Raw genomic sequence first — 27566 nt, 5'->3', positions numbered from 1 at the left:
CTTTTTCTTGGGGCCTGATTGAGCAAAAAGCTTTTAAAAGCATTTAAGCAATACTTAAAATGTTAGAAGAAAGCCTCCACAGACACAATATCTTTCTATTTATCAAGCATTGCTATAGGATGTTTAAAGGTAATTGCCTGTGGCACTGCTGGTATCTGTAAATAAACAACTGAGGATGGAGATCTGGGCCATATAGACATAACAGAGGTATTTGGCAGGAAAAGACACTTTCAGTTAAGCTGTAAAGGATAAATCTTGTTTGACCTTCCTTGAGTCTCTGGTGGGTAGCTCTGAGTCACTGGGAGAACGAGGCTGGAATTTAATTTTGATTGGCAAGTGGCCTCCCAGTGAGGGAACCCTGCAAAGGGCTGAGGAAGGAACACCCCGTGTGAGCCAGCTGGGTTTGCATGTGGCAATCAGGATAACCAAAAAAGCAGATTAGAGGGTGCACAAGTTCTCCAGACACTCAGATGAGGGTCCCAAAACATCCTATGCCTGCTTCCAGGGAGCATTCAGACAGTGAGGTTTTGCTGGAGCCATCAGGTGTCCGACAGCAGGAGGGGATGGAGAAGGCTGAGATCGATTTGAAGGTTTTGAAACCCAGCAATTTCTCTGTCCCTCCCATGCTTCTGAGTTCAGTTTGAATGTTTCTAAACAGCAGTTTGTCTGTCCATCCTCTGTCCATGCCTGGAATCCTGCTGATGCTCAGCGTGACTTCCAGCAGGTGTAAAAGAGCAAAGGAGCGATGCTGACGTGGGTTTAGCACTGGGGAAAAGGAGTTCATCTGCAGAAGTCAGTATGCCTTTCTCACTGGGGGAAAAAAACCTCATACCCACGTGGCTCACAGGATGTGGGGAACTTCATTTTGGCAGGGCAGCTTCCAGGAATTATCCACCTGCTGTCATTCCTCCCCTTTATGGAGTGCGCTGAAGCAAGGGATCATATCCCAGGAGAGTTTCCTGTGAGCGTGTGAGTTTGTAAGAGAAATTAATTCCTCTATTGCAAGACACTTTTACAGGAACAATGCTGATAATGCCTTTATTTTCTACTGGGTTTGACGTGTTTTCTTACAATGTGAGATTTGATACAGCAAGGGACAATACTGGAGCAGTGGAAAATGTCTGGGAAGGGACATTTCTCTTGTATTTATTTGTGTGTAGGTTGGTTTGTCTGTGTTTGCAGCTTTGCTATTTTCTAGGGTTTTTGAGGAGAGAGAAAAAGTCATCTCATTAGGGAGTTATGGAAGTCTCTGTACTTTGCTTGACTGGTTTTCACACAGCAGCTTGAGCCCACCTGAATTCAGTCTGTCTTTAACATAAGTCATCAGCCACTGAAAATACACAAAGTGCTGTTTTCCCACCAAACTTCAAACATAGCAGCTGTCCTCTGGCTTTTGGTTTTTGTTGTTTTGTTTTGTTTTGTTTTGTTTTGTTTTTTAATTCTTCTGTGGATGCAGTGACTTGGCAAGTTGCAATATGGATTTTATTAATTTAGTTCATATTTTGTTTTTTAATAATTATTTCAATAGCTATAGAAAAATATTTAACTTTATACTTTGCACATCTTTTTCCCCACTAAACTGCATAGAGAAAGGACAACCTATGATTGTCCATTGTCATTACATTCATTGTCCTTTCTTTTGTAGGAAACTGAAAAATGTTCTCTGTCCACCAGTTTTGAATTTATTTAAAGGGATATTTATATTTAACAGCAATTTATATCCAGATTTCACAGAGAAAACAGAAATTAGGGATGCTGTTTATATACATATTACCATAGAAGTAGTTTATGTCATTAGTGGCCTTAATGGACATCCAGAAGACAGAAGAAATCAGAACTGACATTATTTCACCTGATTTCTGTAGAAAAAGTGTGGCTTTTCCTGAATAATTGCAGGGAAGGATTGACTTGGGTTTAGAGGTGGGTCATTTATCTGTGGGCCCATCACATGAAGTGCCAGACCATAGAAAACATTTCCAGTGCGATTCACAGCAGCGAAAATTGCTCCTGTAACAATTTCCCAAGTGCAGGGCAGGCTGCCCATGCTGCAGCCAAGGAAAGCACACGTCCAGGATTTGGTGGGATTCCATTTCAGTGGGGTTCCATTTTAGTGGAATCCTTGCTGGCAAAAGGGGCTGTTTGCTTTTAGAGGGAGGTCACCTCTCCACCGTGGTGAGCTGTCTGGATTTCCCACAGCCTCACTCAGAGCAGGTCCTGCAGGGATGCTGGTGTGGAGCATGAAGAGTGTTCTCGCTTTCAGAGGCAAAAAGGACACAAAAACAAGAAGGTAACAGTTAAAGCTGAGGTTATTTCTAACACCAAAGTACAATAAGCAATGGTGTTTTGCCTCCTTCAAGAGATGAAGCTGCAATTTAGCGGCCTGTGTTTGCACAGGAGTGCATTAACACTTCTAAGGTAATTATACATTGCTAAATGCCCACCTAGGGTTGTATCCCCTCAGGTTTTTTAACTCAGTGGAAAATAGATTAATTTGATTTCACACCATTGGTGTGCATTGATTTTCGTGCAGCAATGGAAAGTCCAGAAGTTCAGTAGTACTTAAAGATGTTGCTGCTGCTGTTTGATCTTTCCCTGAGTAACAAAGCTGGAAGGTTTGAAGAAGCTGCCCTTACAGACATCCTCAAGAACACACTTCACTAAGTCAAACCTGGGGCTTCAGCTTTGTTTAGGATCACATAAAAGGAAGGAATCCTTCCCTGTGAGGGTGGTGAGGCCCTGGCACAGGTACCCAGAGCAGATGTGGTTGCCCCTGGATCCTTGGAAGTGTCCCAAGGCCAGGCTGGACAGGGCTTGGAGCAACCTGGGACAGTGGGAGGTGTCCCTGCCATGGCAGGGGGTTGGACTGGTTGAGCTTAAGGTCCCTTCCAGCCCAAATCATTCTATGATTTTTGTGATTGAGCAGGTCTTTCTAAACTAGAAATTAGATTATTAACCTTCACAATTAAAACATAAACAGGAACAAATCCTTTGGAGTTGGTGGTAACTGATGAAGCAGACCCAGGGAAGTGAGCAGAGCAGTTTGTTGCTGGTTGTGCCTCTCCCCATGGGCAGCTTGCTGCAATTTCTGGTTTACTCTCTCATCCTTCATAAACCTTGCAGCTACTTCATGCTGTATTGGTTTAACCCTAGCTGGGAATTAATGTTTATTAATTATTCTTCTCTGATCCAGTGAGAAATTCCATCCCATATCCTCTAGACCAACAAGCGGGGTCATTAAAACCTAATTGATTAAATGGACCTTTGAGATCTCCCAAAGATGCCCAAGGTGCCTGCACAGCTTTGGGAATATGGTTTGCCCAGGGTGTTTTCAACCTCAAGCCTGCTTCAGATCTCCCACATGGAGATAATTCTCCTTGTGGAAGGAACAGGTCCCTCCAAGCAAGATCCTGATCCCACAAACCTGCTGATTTCAGCAATGCAGAGGCTCAGATTTATGTGGTCTATCTTCATGAGGTCAAGCACAAAGCAATTAAAGAACTGAACATAAAGAATGTGCAGTTTTAGGAGGTGGACAGAAGTTTAATTACATGGACAAGGCCAAAATTTTAACCTAAACCTCTCTTCTCGAGCAGTTTGCATCATAAACCACTTGGGGTGGTCTCCTCACTGCCACTGATAAAGGTTTAATCTGCTGGGAATCTGGGACATTTTTATAATATCTTTTTATGCCACTTTCTCTCTTCTAGGTTAGGAATAAACACGGTAACAAGTTTAAGACATTGAAAAATGAAATTTAAAAATAAAAACCAAAACAATAGGGTTTTCTATCATCACTAAAGCTCATAAATTTAATTTGATCTTTTGCCTATACTGGGTCATTTACTCAGAGTTCTACACATGCATTGGCTTTCACTAAATGAATACTGATGTTAATGTTAATGCAAAGCATCTGCATGGATCTTTCCACAATGCAACCTCAATTTTCAATATCAGACCATTCACACACCAAGTTTATTTTCCTTGCCATAAATGACAGCTATTCCCTAAAATCACCAATGAAATGAAAGCAAACCATTTGCAAGATAAGATATTTAAAAGCAAGATTTCTTGACAAATCCACCACACTTTGAGACAAGCTGGTACATTTTCATTACTATCCTTTTGGGGAATGGTTTTAGTTTTTAATCAGAATCTTGGATTATTTTGTATTGATAAAAACTATGACTCCCTGCCCCACTTTAGAGAACACAGCAATTGTTCCAGTGGATTGTTGTTTGTTTTGTTTTTCCTCCACCTTTAGTGTTATTATAAAAAGAACTAGATTTCTAAATTATTGTTTTAAGTCTACAAACCTATTTTCAGCCACTCCCACACGGTCTTTCATTATCTGCCTCCCATTGCCTTAGGCAACCTGTTTTTGTATTCAGATTTAACATCATAATAGATCTTATCTAACTGTTTTCTTAAGGAACTTTTATGTGGCATCTGCTGGGCTGGAATGTCCAAAAAAAAAAAAACTTCTGCAAGAGGTGCCAACACTTATTCCATGCCTGTAGGGAATCTGTGCCTCTCTGTTTGGGGTGTTTTGGAGCACAGCACCTGTGGATGCCATTTCCTGGGGTTTTGCTGTGTTCACTGTGCAGGTGAACTCTTAAATATCTTTTACTCTGAGAATCAACTTTTAAAATGTCTCCCACTGCAGTTTCTTTCCTCATAATCCCCTGGGATCTGATCCAGCTATGCCACCATGCAGAAACCAAGTTTGACATCAATTTTATCAAGATATTTGGAAGAGCTGCAGGCACAAAATTTTTTGCTCCTAAAATATTTTAAGTAGAACATTCATACAGCAAATGAAAATAACAGCATTAGGCCAAATTTTTCTTCTTTGGACAACATAACAGAGTATATTTGGGTCCCTGGATTCAGAATTTGTGTAGTATTTGTCAATATCAGACAGGCTGGAAATAAAGCAATAAGTTACAAAGTGTGATGTGGAAAGAAAGAGGCTTTAGCACATTTCCTAATATTAGAAAATACGGTTCCAAATATTGAATTTAAATCAGCTCTAGGCAGCTAAAGAAATATCAGAGGTAATAAATATAATGAGTCCCTGTCTGCTAAAGCCATCAAGGCTGCAGCCTTAAAAACATAGAGTGTAAAAATATTCACATTTTAGTCTTTCTTATTATATTCTGGGTGACATCATGATGTAGTGCATGGCAGCTGGATTAAGTGCTAATGGAACTTACTCCAAAGAGAGTCCAGCAATCTGCTTCTTCTTTAGTAAAGCTCACTCCATTCGATATTAAAGCAATATAAAGATTTGCAGGATGAGATTCCATCTGACAGAGAAAAGAGAAAAGAAAGAGGAGGAAAAGAGTGTCACAACCTGCATTTAAAAATATAAAGTGATTCCCAGTAATATTTTGTGGCAAAGGGATAAAGGAGGAGCCATCCTACTGGAAAATGCTATAACAAATTATATGAATCTTCTACATTTTTAGGCCCATGCCTAATCAAGATGATTTTTGTTTGTTTTTTTCTTTCAAATACCTTTAAAAGCATGATTTGCATCCACTGAAGTTTTCATTCATCAAAGATTATGACATTCATACCACATAACTTCTCATTTTCAGTTGGCTCTTGTTCAAATATCAATTCTGCATCAGAGAAAAAAGGAAAGGAAAACAATCTTATCCTTAGACATAGAGATTAAACACAGTTTTGGTGTTAGACAAGATGTTACATTGCAGTTTTATTTCCTATTGAATTTCTTTCCAAAATGACCAAGTTAGGCCTCTGCCTTTGCAGGGCCAGGTCCCTGCCCTTGTAGAGCCACGTGAATTTATTTAATATGGATTTGAAATGCTGAATTAGTGTGGGTTCACAAGAGGATACAGAAACGGGTTTTTGCACGGTTTTGATTCACCTGGATTTTCAACAGGTTTGCATGGAATGGGGGATTCAAAGCAAATTTGAGTGGTGCCTTCCAAATTTGGTTTGGGTGAGATCCAGACTCATAAATCCTTCATCCTTTGTGGGGATGCTCTTCGAGGTGGGACACTCAGAACTCAGCCCAGCTCTTTGGAGAGCTCCTTTGAAGCAAGGCCAGCATTTAGGGCTGTAATTAAACCAGTACTGAGGCAGAATGAGGCAGAATTTGCATACAGTTAAGAGCAGTTTGCAGGATCCTAGGAGGTGGTGTTAGGTCTTGCTGCTTCCTTCATTCCTCCTTCAGTCTCCAGCAGGAGGAGGAATGAAGGAGGGAATCTCAGTGGTCTGATCCTCCCTGGTAAATGGAAATGGAAATGCACTTTCTCCCAGGCATCTTTTGACTGAACTTTGTTTAGAACAAAGAAGAAACAGATAAAACAGAGAAACAGATAAAATGGTTGCATCTGTTTGTGGATTTAATAAGGGATATCAAAATAGAAGATAGAATCCTGGATGTAGATAAGACATTAAATTACTTTCCTTCCTTATTCCCTATTCTCTTGACTTGTTGCTACAACAAAAACACCTCAGTATTTTTCAAAGATAGGCTTTTGATTTCAGGCCTCACCGTTGCCCACCTCAGAATTGCCATTTTCATTGCTTATGTACTGTGAGCACTTTTTCCTGTCATGATTAATATTGTTTTTGCACAATTAGAGACAATGAAAAAAGGAGGGACTTTGCTCTGTAAAACTGTAGTGTGAAATTATGCCACTTATGAGTGAATTACTTTAACAAATAGGTGTTGTTTTTGGGCTAGACCTTCCACTGACATAAATAAGAGTATAATTTCATGTGCCATATTCTTATTCAGCAAATATCCCCTTCCCTTGCTTTAATTTCAACATCAGGTGAGCGTGCATGTACCTTTTTGCTGGATTTCATTTTAATTCTGCTCTATCCGGTGGAAGTCAAAAGGTATCCAGTCACATTTTCCAGGATACTGATCCACGTACATGTTTTCTGTCTCAGCCTGTTCGAGATTTCCATCACCAGGAAGCTCCATGGCAACTCAGTATGGAAACAGATGTGAGGTCACACAGAGCCTATGGAGTGAAACCTGAAGACAATGGAAAAAATTCTTTCAATGCACTCTGGCAATTGGTGCAGCTTCATATATAAAGTTTTTAAATCATTTCATACAAAAATTCACTAGCGTTAAATAGTTATTTATAGCTTCAGTCCAGCTTTTTCAGTGTGAAAAGGTAGTGCTTCAGAGTACACCCCTCTCTCTAATCTTCCCTGCTTTTTCCTCCCTCTGGGATTCTACATTCATTTAAGAATCCTCTAAGTTCATTTAAGAATCTTTGTAGAGTGGCTTGTTTAGAAATGAAGAGTTGGCTCCAGCCAGTTGCCTTCACTTAAAAAGAAATGAGGAAATGTTTCAGAAGCAGTTCAGTCTTATTGACTATCAAAGAGAAAACAGGCCTTAAATCACACAAAGCCCTTTTCTAAAGAAGCTGTGCATTCTTTCATCAGAAAGGTACTTTGAAGGCTTCAATGCAAGATGTCTTTCTGTTCAGAATATTCAGAAATGTAAAATGAGTTTTAATGTTACCACTCTTTAAGTCTGTGAGTCACATGTCAGCACCTACTTTACATCCTATGTGGTGGCCAACAAACCTCATTCCCACCTGCAGCAGGATTTCATTTCCTAAAATTCAATTTTTACTCAAAGGGAATCTGAGTTTAAATTTAAATTTTAGTGTTAGGTGCATTCTTGTGCCTATATGTTAAATTGCCTGTACAGAAAAGACTAACATTTGCCTATCTGCAGTTTCAACATAAATATCAGTGATTTGATCTTTTTTTCTGGGATGCTTTGATATATGATGAGGCTTTTTTTCACCTGAGGTTACAGGTGTGTTTACATAAAATCTTTAGCAACTTTAAAAACTTTTAAGCAAAATCAAACACCTGTGTTCTTTAAACCAAATAAGGTGACAATTTTATGAGTGAAGCATTGGATTTTAGATTCAAAAAAGAGTGTTGTACGTCAATAAGGAAGGAATATTTGTATCTGATTGAAATTCATTTAGAGCAAAAGCACCAGGAGAAGTTTTTTGCCCTAAAGGGTGCAACAGGCATTGTTATTGAATCTAACTGTTCATGCTAGAGACAGCCAGCTCCTCTCAAAAGAAACTTCCCTGTGAATATCTGACATATTAATGTTTCTAGTCCCTCTGAGACCTTGCCAGAGCCCCTTAATGTGGTGTTTGTGGTCCCCACAAAGGTTTATTTCCTCTTCATTGACATTCCAAAAAGGGGAAATTGTCACATTCATCATGGCTGCAAGCAATAATAAAAATTTCCATTCTCACCTTGTTTTTGAAAGAGGAATGAAGAATTGTCCTGTAAGGCACACAGGTTTTTCCCCCAGGAGTTGTTTCAGAAGGTGGCTGCTCCAAGTCTGCACATCATCCCTAACATCAGTGCAGAAGGACAGGACTGTAAGAACGTCCTTGCACTCCACCATCTCCTAATCCTGAAAAAATGGCAGAAATAAAGGAGTTTCAATGCTTTGTGTGGGATGAGGGATGGGCCTTCTACCCAGCACAGAGGCAATGGCAAAGGAGCTGCCCAGCTTTCCATTCCTGTTTCTACCAATTATGGGTAACACTTTGAGAACCCTCAGAAATGTCTGGAATTAGAAGAAATTAGCGATGTCTAAGGTAAAAACATTTAGAGGAACTGTGACTAATACAGATCAAAGGCAATTATGTAAAACCAGAACAAATATCCCTGGGGTTTTGTCCCTGTGGAGTGAACTGGGGGACACTGATTTCTTAGAAACTCTTCCTGTATCCCATCTGTATTCAAACAAACTTAAAGGCTATAGAGACCTGGCAAAAGAGTGTCTTAAAGAACTTCTCATGGCAAGGTTAGGATTCTGCAGAAGTGCTAAAAGCAGCCCCTGACTCCTCCTCTTAATTTCCCCTGCACAAATAAGGATGAGCCCAGATTGAAATCCCTGTAGCAAGCAGAGTGTGAGGTAATGGAAAGGAACAGATTATTTTGTAAAAATGTGTAGCTTCTGTGATGGCTCCAGAAAGCTCTGAATTAGCTGCTGGATGTTTCAGAAATGTCCACATGTACCCAATATTGTCAGGCTCTTGTGCTTGTGAATAGACTTCCTAAAGCCTCAGCTGTTTATGCTTTCCATGAATGGCAAACAAATGTGCAGCTCTGTTACCCTGAGATCCGAGGCTGGGCTGAGCTGCTCAAAATGTCCTGAGCAGGGAACTGTGTAGGAAAGTTGTGAAAATCCTGGGAATAGATGGAGAGCTTCATTTCCTTGCAGAATAGGCTTCAAAATACGTAAGGGAAATTCAGGATAATTCCTGTTCAGTGTTTAGAAAGGGGTTGGGAAGACACAACTGTTAGAGAGCATCATCTGCAAAGGACTCGGGGAAAACTTGGGAGAAAAAACCCCACTATATTTATGGAATATATTTCATTAAGTTTCAGTCTTTAAGGAGTGTGGGGATCTGAGTATGGATTTCTCAGTCCCGGGCCCCACAGGACTTAGGAAAACACTGGAGATTTTGTACAGCAAAAATAAAACAGAACAGCTTTACTTCTTCAAATTTAGACTTGCACTCCTTCTTCTTCTTCCTTGTTTTGCAAAGATGCTGTAGACACCCATGTAACTAATGAAGTGCTGTCTGCTACTGAAATTGCCCTTTGCTTCCTCTGTCAAACTCTTTTATATTCATAACTTTGTTGATACTATTCTGGTGTCAGATGTCCAGGTTTCTATGTAAAATGTTTTGTTTCATGAGCTTATGCAGAAGTACAAGAAAAAGGATGGCATACAATTGCTAGGAGGCTAAAGGAATTATCTCCTGAGATTAAAAGAATGTGCTAGCATAATTTTTATTGAGAAAAAATGTTGCTTTTTTCCTGTTTAAGAATGATACCCCCTAGTTTTATGAAGATGGACTATCCCTGTGAGAGTGTTTTGGTCTTGATTTGTTGGTGAAGTTGTTTTGCTGTGTCATGTGCATGAAAATCCTGTTTCTTGTGATTTTCTGAGATGAAATCTACTTGCTGTCTGTAAATTATTAAACCACCAAAAATAGAGATTTGTCAGTTTGCAGACTCAGGAAGCCCAATTGAATTTATGAATTTATACTGATTCTGAACTCATTTTACCAGAAAATAATTGCTTACCCAGTCAACATGGACAGTTTTCTTGAACCAGAATTGTCAAATATAAATGCAGACTGGCCATAAAATGGAAAGTGAAAGCATTCTCAGCATTCTGGAGAGTTTAGCAATGACTTTTATTCCTTCATCAGCCTGGTACCAGAGAGCACCAAGTGATGTAATGAAGGCTTGGGGAGGGGAAAAAAAAAGAATAAAATCATTGTGGAATCTGTACAACTGTTTAAGCCATTTGCCCACTATAACTCAACAACAACAATAAGAGAAAAACAGCTACTTAGGATCCATGGAGTGGTGATATTTTCTATTTATTCCATTTCTGCCACTCTCTTTCTCTCCACTCACCACCTCTTTTTCTATTTCTCACTTTATCTCAATCTTTCACATTTACTATTAAAAAAAATTCCACACTATTGACTTCATTTGCACCTTAATTCAAGCAGAGGCACCTGTTTAAAAACCTTAAGAAGTAGTACCCATCTAAATAGTAAAAGTTAGCAACACTGATGGCAGTCCAAAACCTTCCCCTCACATTTTACACATGGACAGCCTCTATTGTTTCTTTTTCCTGAAGGCTCTTGCTTATACATTGAAAATGCTGGGAAAGAATTGCAATCCTGTTAATACACATTGCCATTGACTGAGCAGTTCTGTGCTTGAAATGGTGACTCAGACATACAATATTTATTTGTCCATGTTGACACCAAATATTTGCTTCGGCAGCCAAGAGAGCAACAGCCCAGAACATCTATTCCCCAACTGTGTGGTTGCTTTTGTTTCTGAATTCTTTTTTTCTTTTTTTTTCTTTTTTTTTTTTGCTTTTTTGCCATGCAAATTTTTTCACAGCTGTTGCTTATAAAGTTGACTTGGATGCTGCTCAATTCAGAGAAATGGTATTTTACAACAATTTATAATTCTTTCATCTTCCAAACACAATGGATTTATTTGTGTTTAGATTGGGCTATTTTATTAATAATCCATGGCTCTGGGCAAAATTAAGGTTCCTGGCAGCAACTGTGAGAATTTTTTAATGTATGTATATACACAATTTTCATCTGCTCTGCTTTTCAATACATTACCTAACTATTGCAGGCATCATATTTTCCATGTTCCTACTTTTCCATTATTTTGTTACCATCTTGCCTAATTCATTCTACCCATGCTAGTTCACCCCTGTTACTTTCCATCATCCTAATTCAATATCAATATAATTCTGATTTATGATGCCATGAATGTTAGGATTGTACATTTATGGCACAGCTTTATGGGTGATACAGTCACACCAGTTTCAATTTTTTCTCTTTTTTTCCTTTTAAGTTCCCGCAATGTAACAACACAATCCCCATACCTAGAATTTATAATGAATTTGTACATAAACCAACATTGTTTAGGGCATTAAATACATTTAAATCCTAAAAATATTTACTTCATCTTCTTTACATAAATGCTGTTTATTATTCCTTCTATTTAAAGTCTCTCTTAAACTGCTTTTGTCTTCGTGTGTTTGAGTTTTGTTGATATTGAGTTAAATAAGATTGTGTCAACATGCAACAAAATGCTTTAGGTAATTTTATTCTGTTATCCACCCTTCAATATTTAAATAAACATCAGCTCTGTTGGTGCAGCAAAAGTTGCTCTGGAAGGAGTTTGGATGTTTTCTGTATCACTTTTCATTTTGTTTCAGTTAGAACTGGAACAATGGAAAGCTGTGTCTTTAATTCATTTATTCCCTTTGGCTACTCCTCTAAAAGATTCTGCTCTGTAAAAATTGGAGAGAAAATAAGGAAAACTTACTGCATTCTGATGGTTTTTTTCTTTTTTTTTTTCTTTCAATTTTTCTTTTGTCTGGGTTTGTTTCAGGAAAAAAAACCCATGGCATGGCACTGGGCTGTAAATGCTCCAATGAACGTTCACTCTGATTCACAAATTTAGTATTTCAGAACAATTTCACTGCAGAATAACAGGTCAGTGGAATAAACCAATGAGTCAAAATCACCTGAGAACTGCAATCTGTGCTCAGGGGTGGTGACTGAGCTGTGGCTGGACACGTGAAATTTGCTGCAGGCCTGCCCAGTACAAGCGCCATTGGCTTGTCCTATGTGTTAAAAATCCTAAATTTGGGACCCTGGCAGAACCCCAGAAATGTCCTATTTCTGTGTCTTCTGTGGGATCCTTGCCATGGGCTGCTGAGAAGAGCTCTGGGGAAGGGAGAGGAGCGAGTTTGGAGGTGACAAGTTCTGTGGTGACAGCTTTAGAAGCGACAAGTGTTTAACCCTGACAGCAACTAAAGCATCATTATCAACACCATTCTCATCCTAAATTCAAAACAGATCAGCTACCAGGGAGAAAATTCATTATCTCTGCCAGATCTGGGACACCTACCCAAAAAGTCAGGAAATTCTGTCAGAGGAAGGTGCAATGGCCATCAAGAGTGGAATATATTCACTACTTATATCCACAAATAATATCCATAATTCCAGGCAAATCTTGCTGTGTGTTGGAAGGATTTTGTTCAGGAATGTTGGATGCACCCTCCTTGCTTGAAAGACTAAAGACAGAACATATAATTTGTGCTTTTAGCAAAGAGATGGCAAATTACCTTTCCAATATTTATCTCAGATTCAGATATTTCCATTCCAATCCCTTTTAGCAGGCATGGATAATTTTATTTTCTGTCAGTATCCAGGGGATTTATAGTACTAAGTCCTCTTACTAATGAAGCTCACACAGAAATCTTTCTCAGTCATCAGAACTTGGCTGGAGCCTAAAACTGCTTGCCAAATGTAGGATATCTGTGCAATTGAAGGATTAAAATTCTTTATTCCCTTTTTCTTTCTTTCTTTTTTTTTTTTTGTTCATCAAAAGCTACAGATGTGTTTACTAGGATAGGATCTCCATAAAAAGGAGTGTTTGTTCCTTGAATAATACATTCTCAAAAATCAGTGACATCAAAGGAAGGCATTTTTAGTTTCATGTCCTCAGACCAAGCATTAGTAAATGGGTTTATTAAAGGTACCAAACATAAATTCCACAATATAACCAAACCTTGATTACCTTTTGAATTAGATCCTTTTTTATTGGAAAACTCAGGTAATCCATTCAAAATCTGCATTAGAAGAGGAAGAGATTTTCATATAACTGTGTCTGTTTAAGAGATGGAGATGTTCTCCACAAGTTCAGCCTTTCCTGAGACTGTAGAGATTTGAGTGATTTATCTGCAAAAGGAAAATGGCCATAGGGAATCTATCAATATGAACTTCTGCTCATGTCAAACATTGTCCTTTCCAGAGTATTGGATTTCTTTGGTTGGTTGTGCTGTGGGTGCTGGAGGAATAAAAATAATTCCTAAGGGTTTTGTAGGAAAAAAAAGAAAACCTGCCATTCTTGCTGGAAATTCTGTCAATCTGGTGTTCCACCTTGTGAAAAACTCTTGTCTAGAAGGACAAAAAGGAACATAAAGTAGGAGACTTGACACATGAACTGATCTTATGAAAGCAGCAAAGGATGGAGACACATAGAGGAGTTAAATGATTGTTTTTCTCTTGTTCCAAACAGCAAACAGAGGAAAGACGCTGTGTGTCTGGCAGGATCCCCCCTGCCCTATGATTTTTTTGGCTGGCTGTTTGAGGCAGCTGACTTTAATGGCAGGTCAGGGACACACAGAAGAAGAGCATTGAATCTTGGAAGCCCACCCAGCAGCCAGGACAGGGACATTTCAGGTTTAATTAGTGAAATAAAGTAGCAGAGCACTCATTTTCCCCAGAGAACCTCAGAGCCAGGGCTTTATCAGATCTGTGCTGGAGCTGTGTCATCGCTCCAAAGCTGAAATGCTCCTGATGCTTTTGTGGGCCAGGATCTGCTGCTGGAACAACTGAATTCCCCCAAGAGCATGGTTAAAGTGAAAGGGAGCCGCTTTCTTATGTTTTTAAAGAGATTTTGCAGGGAAGTCTTTCTGGAGACTGATTTCTAAAGAAAGCCAGGCAGATAAACAAACAGCTCCTATACACACACACTTCATCATCCTTCTCTCTGCCATCCTTCTCTTTGTCCCACCACTTCATTGCACTGATATTTAACAGGAAGAGCTTTTACAGAACCAAGGGGTGGCTGGAACTTTAGTATTTTCTCAGCCTAATTTCTGCCAAACTGATGTTCAGTGTGTTCAGTGCCAATATGACTCTGATCACAGGGCTGCAGCAATCCATCAGCTGCCTTCAAACTGTCCTCTGCTTTAAAAAGCCACATTTCTGACAGTTTGTAGACTGATGTCCATCTTCTTCCTTTTTCCCCCTGAGAAATGACTGTATTAGCCTACATACTTGATTTTCTGCTCACAACAGATTGGACATGATGTCGTATGTTCTTTTAGCTGATATTTCCTAGTTATAGAGAGACCCAGAATGGGCCTGTGGGCAAGTATGAAAATAAACCATATCAAAACTCACATGAAAAGTGTACAGATTTTATATACAGAGAAAGAAATGTGGTAAATTATAGGTAATACTTATTAATACTAATACTTACAGGAGATAATACAATTACTTTATATTTAGAAATCAATGAGGCAAAAGATGCAGCAAATTTTTAGAGACCTAGCAAAAACTTCATGGACTGCTGCTGGCAGGAATCATGAAATTTGCACTGCTGATGCAAACAAGTGGATTTTTTCCCCCAAGAATCATTATGTCATGGTCTTAGAAATATTTTATTTTCAAATACTAATATCATAAAACATTGTATGAGGCTTGTGTTTTTATGTGTGATGCAGCCAGAGCTGTTTGTTTCTTGGGAATGACTTAGGGAATATCTGCAGGAATTCCCCAGGTGAAACCAGGAAACAAATATGTGCCAAAAATGAAATGTAGTCATTTAATTAACTAGTTTGAGTCACAATAAGGAATATTAAACATGGACTTGAACTCTCAATTTTCACTGAAATAAATAGAGGTCGAATTATTAATATATATAAATGGAATTAGCTAAGTCATGAATCAACCAAAAAGAGAGGAGACAGAAGAAAAAGATGTACAGGTGCCAAGTGTTCTCTTGCTGTCTGACAAACACAGGGTTTCCCAATAAAGGGAAATTATCTGGCCTTGAAAAAGAAGTATGGAATATCAGGATGGCATCTGCAGCCCAGATCTGTGCTCTGGGTGTCACAGCAAAATTACAAAACACTGCTTCTCAAGGTGCAAATGTTAGAGCTGAAAGAGCAGAAAGGCAGTTTCATTTCTAGCTGGGCCACAACACAACCTCTGGAATCCTGACAGCTCAATGATGTTTGCACTGGGGTCATTGGCTGAGTTATTCCTGCACATTTTGTTCTTTATGCCCAAAGCTGAGAGAGGTGCAGCCCCTCACCTGACAGATATGAAAATGACATTACCATTCCCCTCCTGCCTGCCCTCTAACGCTGTCCTCTGGGGTTTTTTAACCAGGAAAGGCAATGTTTTACCAGCAAAGTCATTCCCAGGTTACAGGTCAATTATTTCAGTGTCTCCAAGTGGCTCCCACGTTGATGTGCATGACTGGCCTGTGTGCTCACGTGAGACAGGTTGGAACCAGAGGTTAAATTTTAATTCAACGCCTCTAACTTGGTGTTTGACCTCAAATTGGCAAGGTGCTGCTTCTGTGGGAATAAAGCAAGTGTCTCCTGCAACTTTATCTTCATTCTTGGTAATTGCTGTGGCTAAAAAGAGGTGTTTTTAAATGTTGGTGTGCTGAGTGCTACTATCACTAAACACTGGCAGCTTTTACAGGAGAAGAAAAATCTAAATGTAACTAAAATTATTAATGTTTTACCAGCTCTCCCTGCATCCAGTGAGTGGGTGTGGAGGTTGAGGCGTAGTTGCAGCAGAATCACAAACCAGGAATAACCTGTTTTGGCTTGATCTGAGTGCCTACAGAGCTTACATTTAGAGATCAGACTAAGGAAGGAACACATTGGGTTTCTTTCTATTCTGCTGGTCTGAGGAGAAAAATTTGGCCCTCGATTTCCCATTGTTTTTGCTTAGTGTTGTAAGAATGCTCACATTAAATACAGTTTGAATTGGTGGTAGTTTGAGATGTATGGTAAAAATGGATATAGGCAGCCAAAATGCTACTCAGCATTCAGGAGCTCCATGGTGTTTGGAACTTGTTCTTGCCAGTAATTCACCAATGAAGACACTGTTTAAAAATTATGTTAATAACTAAAAGAAAATATTCTGACTAGGTATATACATAATATAATATGTATTTGGGCTCATTGCTGTAATATCTGACTGCATTTAGATACAGGAGAACTGGAAGAATTAGAAAAAATACCTCATAATTTTATAAGATATTTCAGACCTGTTTTTGACTGCAAAGGCCAATTTGTGCAGAACTATGTTTCTGCAGTCTGTATACTCTTAATTACTGAAAAATTCTTTGTCAAATACCTAGTGAAAATTTATTTTGGTCAATTATGACCCTCAGAAATGTGAAGCTTTACAACTGGCTATGAATCACTTGTTGCTGCTTCTCTTTCTCGATTGGATGAGAACAATTTTACCATTCAAATTCTCAGAACCAGTTCCAACAGGTTTAATATTAAAATTTGAAAATATGACCCATAATTTTGCTGAAAAGTTCGAGGATTAAGTTGTGACTAATGCCAATAGCACAGAACTGTAGGTGGCTTCCTGAAGTTTAACATCTGACCATTAAAATATAACCAGGCTCCCTGACTTCAGTGGGTTATTAACCTGATGGAATGACTTTGGGCTAATCTGTTAGGAACTGATTTGTATGACACCCACAGAGCCTTTTCATGTCTTTGCAGTCTGGTGATTCCTGAAGCCAGGATTTTGTTTCCCTGGCCAAACCAGAGGCGAGGTTTGCAGGACTGCTGCAAAATCAGGGCATTGAAACAATTACCTATAGAAACTTTAAATTGTGTTGCACAAATATCACATGATTAGATATTGTGAATTTCTTTTTCAGCAGAAACAGTGGTCATTCAGTGCCCAGACACAAAATGGACCAGCAAGTCTAAGAAATTTTTCCTAAGTATGAACAAACATTGATGATGTGGACATTATCAGGGGCTAGCAGCATATATATCTTTGACAAGAATGTCTCAGAAAAATTTGAATTATGTCGTTTAAGTTCCAAGGCATTTGGAAACATGCTAAGGAAACCTCTTTTCAAATGGTCTGGTAAAATTTTTTTAGTGAAAGTTGGATGGTATTAGGTGACCTTAAAAAGAAGAGAAGCCAGTAGCTTCGCCTACAACTAGTCAGAAGAAAGTTTTAATTTTGGAGTCTCTCATCATAATTTGTCCTTCATAGAAGGCTCTGGTGCAATTATTACCCTGTAATTTGCAGTAAATGTGATCAGCAGCAGAGGAATCTCTGAAACCACCACCACCACCCTCCACTCATGTAAGAAAACCCAGGCTAGCTAGGAAAAGCAAACATCTGCGAAACAGATTTTCTGCTGCATCCTCCTAAGCTGTGTTTTGTACCAGCATTAAGTAAACCACATGAACTTGATGTTATGTAACCTCATAAAAATGCAAGAAATAACACATATCACCCATGTAGAAGTGGTGGCAAGCACCAGTTAAACCTCTCTTAAATGGAAGTTTAAATCCTTGTGCTGGCTGTTAAGGATCTGCTCTGTGTCCCATCGTTGACTTACTGACAATAAAGCAAGCTGACTGCAAAGTGACACTTTTAAAGGTTTATTAGATCATCCTTCAGGGACCTATTTCAGCCTGGTCTTAAATAAATGAATGTTCATCAGGCCAGTGAAACAAATAGGTTTTTCCTCATTGGCCAACTTCCAGTTTTATATTGCCTTTATCCCTTGAATCTTCTGCAATATTTCGGAGGTCTGCAGAAAGATTTTTATGACAGGATGCCAAGCACAGCTATGAAGGAGCTCTGAAGCAGTGGACTGGTTTCAGTGTGGCTACTGGAGGGAAAGGGCAGGGGTCTTCTTATTTCCATGCAAAACCCCTGCCAGAGAGCAGGGAGGTTAGGATTAGGGAGAAGTTGTTGGAAATCATCTTAGCTGCAATGGAACTTTTCAGGTTTAGTTTTTCTCCCTGAGGTTTGTGATGCACAGATTCTGGGGGCTGTGTCAGCTGAGTTGACTGCAGTCCTGCCTGAGGCAGGTGCAGGAGGCAACAAATTCCCAGCAGCAAGGACTGCAAAGGGTCACTAGGCTTGCTCTGTGGGACAGATGGCATTTACAAGAACAAATAGGTGGCTGGGCTAAATATCTCTGACAAAATAATTTGGGTGAAAGGATGAGTTGGAGAGCATTGTGGAGTACCTAAAAAGAATGAGAAATCAAAGCACACAGCCACCTCTCCAGGATACATTAATGAGCTCCTGTGCTTGCCAGGGAAATTGCCCATGGAGACAAGTTTATGTAAATAGGTGTTATCTTTTTTCATGTTGCCAAAGGCTGGGGGGAAAAAAACAACCCCATTTGAGAAGTGCAATTAAAGAGGAACTGCTGGAATTATCATCACTGAACTTAGTGAGTTTTGGATAATGCTCTGAGGGCCACAGGTGATTCTTGGGGCGTCCTGTGCAGGGGCAGGAGTTGGACTTGGTGATCTCCCTCCCAGCCCAGGATATTCTGTAATTCTGATCCTAACTGAGTAAATGCATTCCAAGCAGTGTCCCTGCAGGATAGAAGGGAATCAGGAGAGATGGACATGCAGCACCTGTGGAGTAGCACAGATCTTTGGAGTGTGTGAACCCAGCAGCTGCTGCCTCAGAAGTGGTGACAAGGACCCCAGAAGGCACAGAACAGCACATCCAGAGGGATGGCGGGGTGAATCTGGTCCTCTTGGCCACAGGAGGAAACTCTTCCTCGCCACAAATGAGTTCTTTCAAACCCACCCTCCTCCTTTGTCTCATTTCTACAGACATCCCTCCATGTCGGGGATTTTCAGGGACCTGGGAAAGGCATTTAAATACCTAAATGCTCATTTAAATACCTAACTCTACAGACATTGCCCTTGAATTGCAAATGGGCAAGGATTGTTTGCATAGCTGCTGGGTAGGAAACCGACATCAGGAGTATTATTTTGTTCAGGATATTGCTTGTAACTCACTCAAATAGAGAGTTTTACAAAAAAAAAAAAAAAAAAAAAAGGCTGCTCAGTGAGTTTGGAGATAAGCAGATGAAAACATGCAGCTTCTGTGGGGAATTTTTCCTGGAAATCTTTAATAAGTTGATGTGTTCTAAGTAGTCAAGAGAATTCCCTTCCTTGCCCCAAATGGAGAAGTGTACAGATGTTTAAGGGCTCTGCCCAAAGGACAGAAAGGGGGAATTGTTTAAGCAGACAGGTGTTAGAGGGGGAGCAGAGCAGAGAGCACAGAAAGAACAAGAAAGGAGTGAGGACAAAAATAGAAACAGGGAGGAAAAAAATAAATAAAAAATAGATAAGGAAAATATTTATAGACAAAACTATGGCAACAAATAAAATAGGCTAGAACCAGAGTAGTAATAATATGTCTGGGAAAATAATGCATGATGTCCAATCAAAGGAAAAAGAATGACTGAAAGAATTAAAGGTGCATGAAGAGGAAATTTAGAAACTCTTGGCTTGAAACATAGGAAAAACCCCTCAGATTTATCACTTTTATGCAGCAGTAATATGCCTATCAAACTCTATGTGATGATAATGAAAATTCCAAGTGATAAACCTGATTTATATTTTTGTTTTCCTGTACTGCCAGCCAGTTAAGGTCTTCCAGCTTTTTGGCACAACTCAGCTGACTTCTCTGTCTCCTGCGTAGAGAAATAAAAGTATCTCTGGCCTGAGACCATGAAAAAAAATTAAAAGAAAAAAAAACAAAAAACAAACATGGGTATTAAAAAGGAGCAAAAAGAGGAAAAAAATAGAAATTACTTGTGGCTTAACTATGTTTCAGCTGCACAGTACTGATAACTGATGATAACTACAATAATGCAATTATAAATTTTCAATCCAATATAAAGCATGTAATGTTATGAGTGACAGGAAGCCATTGCATGATTTAAAATATTTAGTATCAAGAGGGAAAATACTTTGTCCCTTTTTACTCTCTCTGGTGCCAGGTATCTAGAATTTTACAATTGGAGGTTAAGCAGTTAGGCAGCAGTTCAGGGGATTTTTTAATATGGATTATCCTATCAACATAATTGTCAAAATTTTGTGACAGCTGGATAATTTCAGATACACCTGAACTGTGTTTTATATAGCAAGCATGAAATGAATCTTTCAAGGAGGAATTATATTGCAATGTTTGCTTCTTTTTTATTATTAAATTCATATTCATTTACATTTTCCAGTTAGAGCCAGGTGAGAGGCAGAATTGCCAAAATACATAAAAGTATGGGTTCTCCTGGTATTTTTGGCCTAATTTGTCCTATTTTGGCACTTCAGCTCAGCTGTAATGGATTTACATTTCTGTCCTTTAACATTTCTGTGGTTTTTCTCCCAATTTGCAATTCTTCTACATTTTGGACCACTTGTTCCTCTCTCAGGATTTGTCCCTTTCTGATTGGCTTTCCTGCCACAGCACCTCACATTACATACAACACGAACATCTAATAAATACCAATTCACTACAAAAATATATACAGGGGGAGAAAAAATCATTCCTGCCATAGTTTCCTGCTTTCTCTGCCCAGTGTCCCCTGGGTGACTCTCACCTCCTCCCCAGCAGCTCAGATCTGATGAAGCACTCTCACAGAAGGATTCCTTTTAAACCCCAGCTGTTTGTTTTGGCACATTCCAGGAGCAGGAATCTTGTGCTTAGGAGAGGAAGGAGTAACCACATCACAGGGCTGAGCAGAAGGGCTGCCAGCTGTGCTGCAGGGCAGCCCTGCAAGGCAACCCCTGGCCTTGCCTCCACTTGTGCTTGTAATTTACCTTGCAAGCTCTCCTGGAGGTAAGGTTGAGCAACAACATTAATAACAGAGCAAAAAAAGAAAAAAAAAAAAAAAAAAGAAAAATAGAATATCTTATAAATGTTATCCTGATGATTTGAGGAAAGATTGGTGTACAGTACTTCTAGAAATTTCAGTATTTAAGTGATCTCAGCTGATAATCAGAAGACTTTTTAGACTTGTCTATGCTGAAGCCTTTTGGCTCAGCACTCCACATTCTGTATTTTTCATGAAAGTAAACAAGGAAATTTATTATTTAATATTAGTTTGCTACTATGGTTTAGCATCTCAAGGCAAAAGCAAAGGGAAGGAGGCTGTGGAAATGTCGGTAATTTTGTTGATTCAAATTCTCCACATCTTCCATTTTTAACATGTTAAAATGTCTATATATCATATACATTATATACACACAAAGAATTACTGATGCTGACTGGGTTACAAAACTGGATTAAAAAAAGATAATTTTTTTTAGAGGCCTAAATCTGACAGCAGTCTAGATCTTGAAAATCATAACAAATTGTGGGGGACTCAAACCCCTTAGGAAATATGATATGTGTCAGATAATCTAGTTTGGATGGGACCAAGGACATCATGAAAATATCTACAAAGACATCACTGGAAATATCTACAAAAATTGCAGTTGATCTTAGAATACAATCTGAGGGACTTTTAAAATGTATTTCCCTGGGCTACTGCAGTGGAAGTGCCATCTATAATGAAAATTCTCCAAGGTACAGAGAAGTTATAGGGAATCAGTGCCTTTTCCTCCATTTTCTATATTTCTGCATTCCTCTGTTTACCTCTCACTATGGGTTATACTCTCCAAGGTGTAAACATGGAATTTTGTTGCTCCATTTGCACACAATGACTGGGATATAGTCTGGAATTTTTATCTTTATAGTCCCTGATTTAGAGAATTATACTCTCTGATTTAGTCTCTCAAAGATCTGATCTTTTCATGAATATCATTGTCATTCCTTTGAGTCTTGGCAGCACCATTTCCAATTGCATCTTTGCAAAGATAATTTTCCAAAAGAGTTAAGATAATTTCCAATTTGTTGCCCAGCCCAGTTTGCTGCCTTGAGTGAGGTGTAGGATGTTTGATGCCCTCAACCCTGGTACACAGATTTTGGAAAGAAGCTCTGAGCTCGAGCAGACAAATGCCTTTGTGGCATTTGGATACATCCAACCGAACCAAACCGACTCAGGGGCACCTTCTGGCAAGTGGGAGTTTTGTTTGGGAGCTGTACCAAACACTCCTTTTACTGGATTCCATTCATTTTCAATAGAGAAGCTGCTTCAGAGTTTATTTAGCAATTTCTGTTACGCTGGTACAACACGTATTCATGCTGCTGTGGAGGCAGAAGGATTGCATTTCACTTTAATTCACAAATGTTTTTCTAAGCCTTGTTTTAACACACACGGAGTCCTCACACTGTTCAGTGCTGCTCTGCTCCTCAGTGAGCAATACTGCTTCTTCCAGACTCCCCAGATTATCACATCCAGGGTTATGTCATATCAGGAGCAGGCTTTTGAGGATTTTGAACCCTGAGGGAAACCTGAATTTTTGGTCTCAGCCAGCAGAGCCAGCTGTGTCACACACTGCCACAAAGGCAGCAGAAACAAATGTCCTGTATGGACACCCTAAACACTTGGCAGATATTTAATTAACCAGAAGTACCAACAACCCTTTCTGCATTTGCTTTTCTTGAATCTGTGAAAGTCTCTAAAGGAAACAAAGGCTTTTAGCCACTGAGGGGTTTTTATTTTTGAGGTTAATTTTTAAGTTACTGTCAATGAGGCAAGAGGAAACAGCCTCAAGCTGTGCTGGGGGAGGTTCAGGTTGATAGATATATGACAATAGATTATATTTTTTATCAAGATTGCTTTGCTTAAACGTAAAATGTGTAAGTCTTCAGATTTTCTGGGAAGCAGAGATCACATATCACATACCTTTTTTGCTGCCTGGATAGTTTTGAGACTTTTTAAAGCACCTTCTTATTTGGAAACACTGGGTGGCAAGTCAGGAACTGTGTATATTCCATGTAGGTCTACATTCTGGATGCAATAGTATTGCCAACAGCAAAGACTGATGAAGTTAAAAAATAATCTTTATTATTAATGAACTATTACAAATTTATTGATGCTGACAGCTAAATCCAACAGGCTATTGGTGATTAAGGCAGTGTCAGGTGTGCTGACCAGTCTTCCTGGCTTGTATGCAGTGGCTGCCTATCACCTTGTTCCCAAATTTTAAAGCATTTTGGATTTCCTTTCCATATTTAACAGCACCAAGTATATTGGGGCCCAGACCCATAACGGGGGTTCATGAGCACTTTGATAATTCAAGTGGTACTAATAACAAGAAATTACACATTTTCAGTGCTGGTGGAAAAACATAAGGACACCACATGTGTCCCAGGCCACAGCAAAATGTTGAATCCACAGTGATTATAAACCCCAGAAGTGATTAACTCCTAACAAGAAATGTTTGTACACGAGCAGTGCCACTGAAATGCAGCGCAGTGTACAGACACTTCTACACAAATGTTCCCAGTTGCTGACAGAATCAACATCTCCGGCTGCAGCCTGCTTTTCTAGAGTTGGGTTCCCCCTGTCAGTGACACATTTGGAGCAGCAGATTCCATCCAATTTCTTGTCCTGTTGACTTTTGAGCCCTGCAGTTCCTCCTGAGGATGCTCCTTGCCCGAGAGCTTCCTCCCACAGCAAACAAAGTAATCAGATTTCAGGAGGGCTGCCTTGTTGCACACTTCCATGTTGCTCTTAGAGGAAGCTCCTAAAGGAAATAGAATTCTCTAACAAGCTCCAAATTCCCTTCAGGGCCCCTGGTTCTCTGATTTAATCTTCACAGACTCAAGACTTTCAGCCATTCTTCAGACAGAAACAGGCTGTGGCATCAAATTCCCTTCAAGGACTTTGTACTGATCTCTAGTACAGCTAAAAAGATTTTCTCCCACCTTTTATGAGCTTCCCTTCATACCACCAGTACTGAAAATTGAATGTCACAGAAGTGATAGCTGACACTTGAAGGAATAATTTAAGTTAAATACCACACTCCAAATGAAGTGTTTTGTGCTGAGCCTCTCTAGGATTGAAATTTATGTTTAAACAGCTAAAATGGAGGAAGCCTGTTGCTGAATTGTTCTGCTCATTAATTTTGATTATTGATTAAATAGAACAGCTTTCCTACATATAACTCAAACTCTATTTTGCTTTCTTGCACATTCCCAAGAGGCATATGCTGGCATTTTTTCATTATACAGATGGAAGTTACATTAAATTCGGGCCACATTTTTTTCTGGAAAACAAAATTGCATCAATTTTTTTTCTTTTAAGAATAGTTCTTCTGCATTTGTGTGTTATGTAAGTTCCATATGTCCTTAAACTTGCTTCCTGGAGGTTATCCAGGAGAAGGCATCTCAGAATACTTCCCAGGATTGCTCAGTTAAAAGGAAAGACTGATTTTTCCTCCTAACCCCAGCTTAAGGATGGAAACCTTAAAAAGCACATCTTCAGATTATATGAGAGTCATGGCACCATCATCTTGGTGAAGGAGCCCAATTAGAATGTTATGTCATGCTCCATACTCCTAATTAATTCCTGCTACCCTCATTACTCCAGTTTGGAACTCACCGTGGGGAGAGGTGGAGAAGAGTTTCCCCTTTCTGCAGCAAACTCAGTCATTAAAGTAATTTAATGATGTGCATGTTTTTCTTAACATGCTTTGAAATTATTCTGAGCCTGAAAGTAAAAAGGTGAAAGAAGAGATAGAGGGAGGACAGATTGGTGTTCTCACATCTGAGACAGTAACAGGTTTACTCTAAATGAAATGCTTATAACCAGGATGTCATTAACAATCCAATAGCTTTAAAACTGACAAGATATTGGTATTTATATTCTCCCCCAAATTTATATTCTTCTCTTTCAGGATGCTTCTACTTATACACCTTTTTTTTTTTTTTTAATATTTTTTTTATTCATACATTCAGTTGTTTCAAGGCATTTATGGGCATTTGTGGGCATTTGTGGACATTTGCATTTCCCCCATTTGTGGGATGTTCTAAGTGGTTGTGGTCTAGGTCAATAATGCCAGGATCACTACAGAGGTCTGACAAGGAACCTGAAAATCCCATTGGGGTGACCATAATGGTTTTTTCCAAACTTTGGAAAAAAATTCTTTGCCACTGTTTTTGGTGTGCCCATAAAACGTGGCTGTTACACTTAGAATAGTGACAGGAAGCTGTGAAAGAAATTGTAATTTGAACTGTTGTTTTCTTGATAATCAACTAGAATAAAGTAGCCTGCTAGGGGTAGAGACAGATACCTTTATATACTTTAAAAAACTACAGTCAGGTTTGCTTTGAGTTAAATCAAGAGCTATATGATCTCAAGAAGATGTGAGATTCTTACCAGGGCTTGCCTGAAGCCTTTGGGGATTGTTTTATCCAATTTATTAAATTAAAAAGCACTTTACTGTCAGCTGTTAAATTTGTCAGAACAGAAATTGCTCAGTGGCAAATATTAATTAGATTTATCACTGACTCATCAGATCTCCTCTGGTGGATTTTTTAATCCCCATTGATAGCTTTTTTTCTTTGTAAATCAGATGGCAAAAAATATTCCAAACCCAGCAGGCAGGACAATTTTTGATTTTTATATTAATTTTAACCAAAAATTTCATTGAAAGCAAGGTAATACAGAGGTCAATAGGCAAAGTCACTCATCATATAACTAAAACACCAAGGAAGTGGGGTTTTAAACTCACTGCTTCCTTCTGCAAAGGTAGGATGAATCAAAAATTGTTTTAAATGGATGAAAAAATCGGCATGCATGACTTGCTTTTTATTATGAACATATGTGGCAAGTGCTGGAGGAAGTGAGAGTGCAATACTTATAAAAGGTGCTTATTTCCAAATAAACACTTCCTTGTTAGGAAAACCATCTGCAGGTGGACCATCAGAAAGCAGAGAGCCAGAATGCAGAATGAGGTAAAATAAGCCTGGATGATCAGTCCTGTGGATTGAAAAATGTATTTTGGACACATAGAATCTTCTTTCCTTCACTCACTACCTGTGGGCAGGTTGTGATTTCCTCAGATGAATTCCTCAAATTAATTCCATGTTGTTTTGTTTAGGTTTTTGAAATGTTTTTGATTGAACCTGAGTCCCCTTTTAAGCAATTATTAGAAAGAATGTTCATTTTCTTCATATTCACTGAAATTCAACAGTATTTTGACATAAACACTTATTTGAGTAAATATAGAAGGTGCTTTTATTAGTAAATAAATCACCAAGATGGAACTATTTTTCCATTTTTTTTCATGACCATAAGACAAGATCATTGCAAAGTCTGCAATAGTAAAATGCACCATGCAACTGGAAACATTTCTTACCAAATGATACCTGTGGAATAGATTTTTAACTTTTGAATTAGGCAGCAGGTCTACAAATTTTTGGCTGGAAATGAGCTCAAAGGCTTAATTTAGGTGAAGTGCTAAGTTTCATTGGAAAAGGGGTCATTTACCCTAGTCTGTTGGAAAGAAATGCATACAAAAGATCCATTTATTGCCTGAAGCATCTAGAAAAGAAAAATCAGGAGATATCAAAAATATTTTTTTGATACTTCCTAAAAGATCAAAGCTATGAAAACATTCACACTGTATATTTAAATCTAATTAATTTTCACAACCACATTCAATTATCTAATGCTTATTAAGGCTTAAATTACCATTTCTATGAAGGATCCCCCATGCAATTTTGGTCTACCTTTGCTGAGACAAAAAATGGGACAAAGAAATCTTTTCTTCTTCTTTTCTTGTGGCAAGTTTGCCTACTGTCATATGAAAAAAGGGGTTTGGGCAAAGGCTCAAGAAAGCTGGTGAACAGACTTGGTATTTTTAGACTGTGAGTGTTAATGCAACTGCAAAACAATGCACTATACAAGTCACTAAATAGGACACAGACATTGGAATACACAAATTACCCAAAAAGGGGATCAAGGAGATCAAGAAAGAATTTTACAGATGACTATGGAGAGGAAATGAAGTATTTTAGTAAGACAAAAATAGTCTAGAATAAGCATTTGGAAACAGTGAAACTACTACAGTGTTTGCTTGCAAATTCCCTGCAGGGCTGCCTTGGAATGAAGAAGGATTTGTCTTTTTTTCTCTTCTGAACCTCTGTGTGTACCTGTTCCTCAGGTCAGGAGAGATCAGACTCAGGTGGTTTCCCACATAAAAAGAAATTTCATGGTTCTGGGAGGTTTCTGTCATGAGACTTTTAAGACTGCAAGAAAGATTTCAGCTCCCTCCCAGGTGCCAGCTGAAGAATTCCTTCAAAATACCTGGATTATGCTTTGCTTTTAGGGTGCCTCTTGAGCCCAGGTGCCTCTTAGGGCCCTTACAAAATGAATTAAAAATAGTCAAAAACATCCTTGCCAGTAATATTACCTGGCTGTGAGTTAGTAGGTCAATCAAACATGAATTAGAAAATAGTTGAATT

At 38.9% G+C, this 27566-nt stretch overlaps 2 long non-coding RNA genes across 3 annotated transcripts in view; one reads left to right on the top strand and one right to left on the bottom strand.

Annotated features, from left to right (window-relative positions):
* The window catches only part of LOC137468617 (uncharacterized), a 154671-nt gene that overhangs the window by 69453 nt on the left and 57652 nt on the right, over nt 1-27566 (top strand). The window lies entirely within an intron of this gene.
* On the bottom strand, nt 5695-7033 carry LOC137466003 (uncharacterized). Its single transcript, XR_010994948.1, has 2 exons — nt 6826-7033; nt 5695-6085 (listed from the first exon to the last, which is right to left on the bottom strand). It is a non-coding gene; the product is annotated as an uncharacterized lncRNA (long non-coding RNA).

The sequence above is a fragment of the Anomalospiza imberbis genome, chromosome 2 (genome assembly GCF_031753505.1).
Source record: "Anomalospiza imberbis isolate Cuckoo-Finch-1a 21T00152 chromosome 2, ASM3175350v1, whole genome shotgun sequence".
Classification (NCBI taxonomy): domain Eukaryota; kingdom Metazoa; phylum Chordata; class Aves; order Passeriformes; family Viduidae; genus Anomalospiza; species Anomalospiza imberbis.
This window is presented reverse-complemented; position numbering and strand designations above follow the sequence as displayed.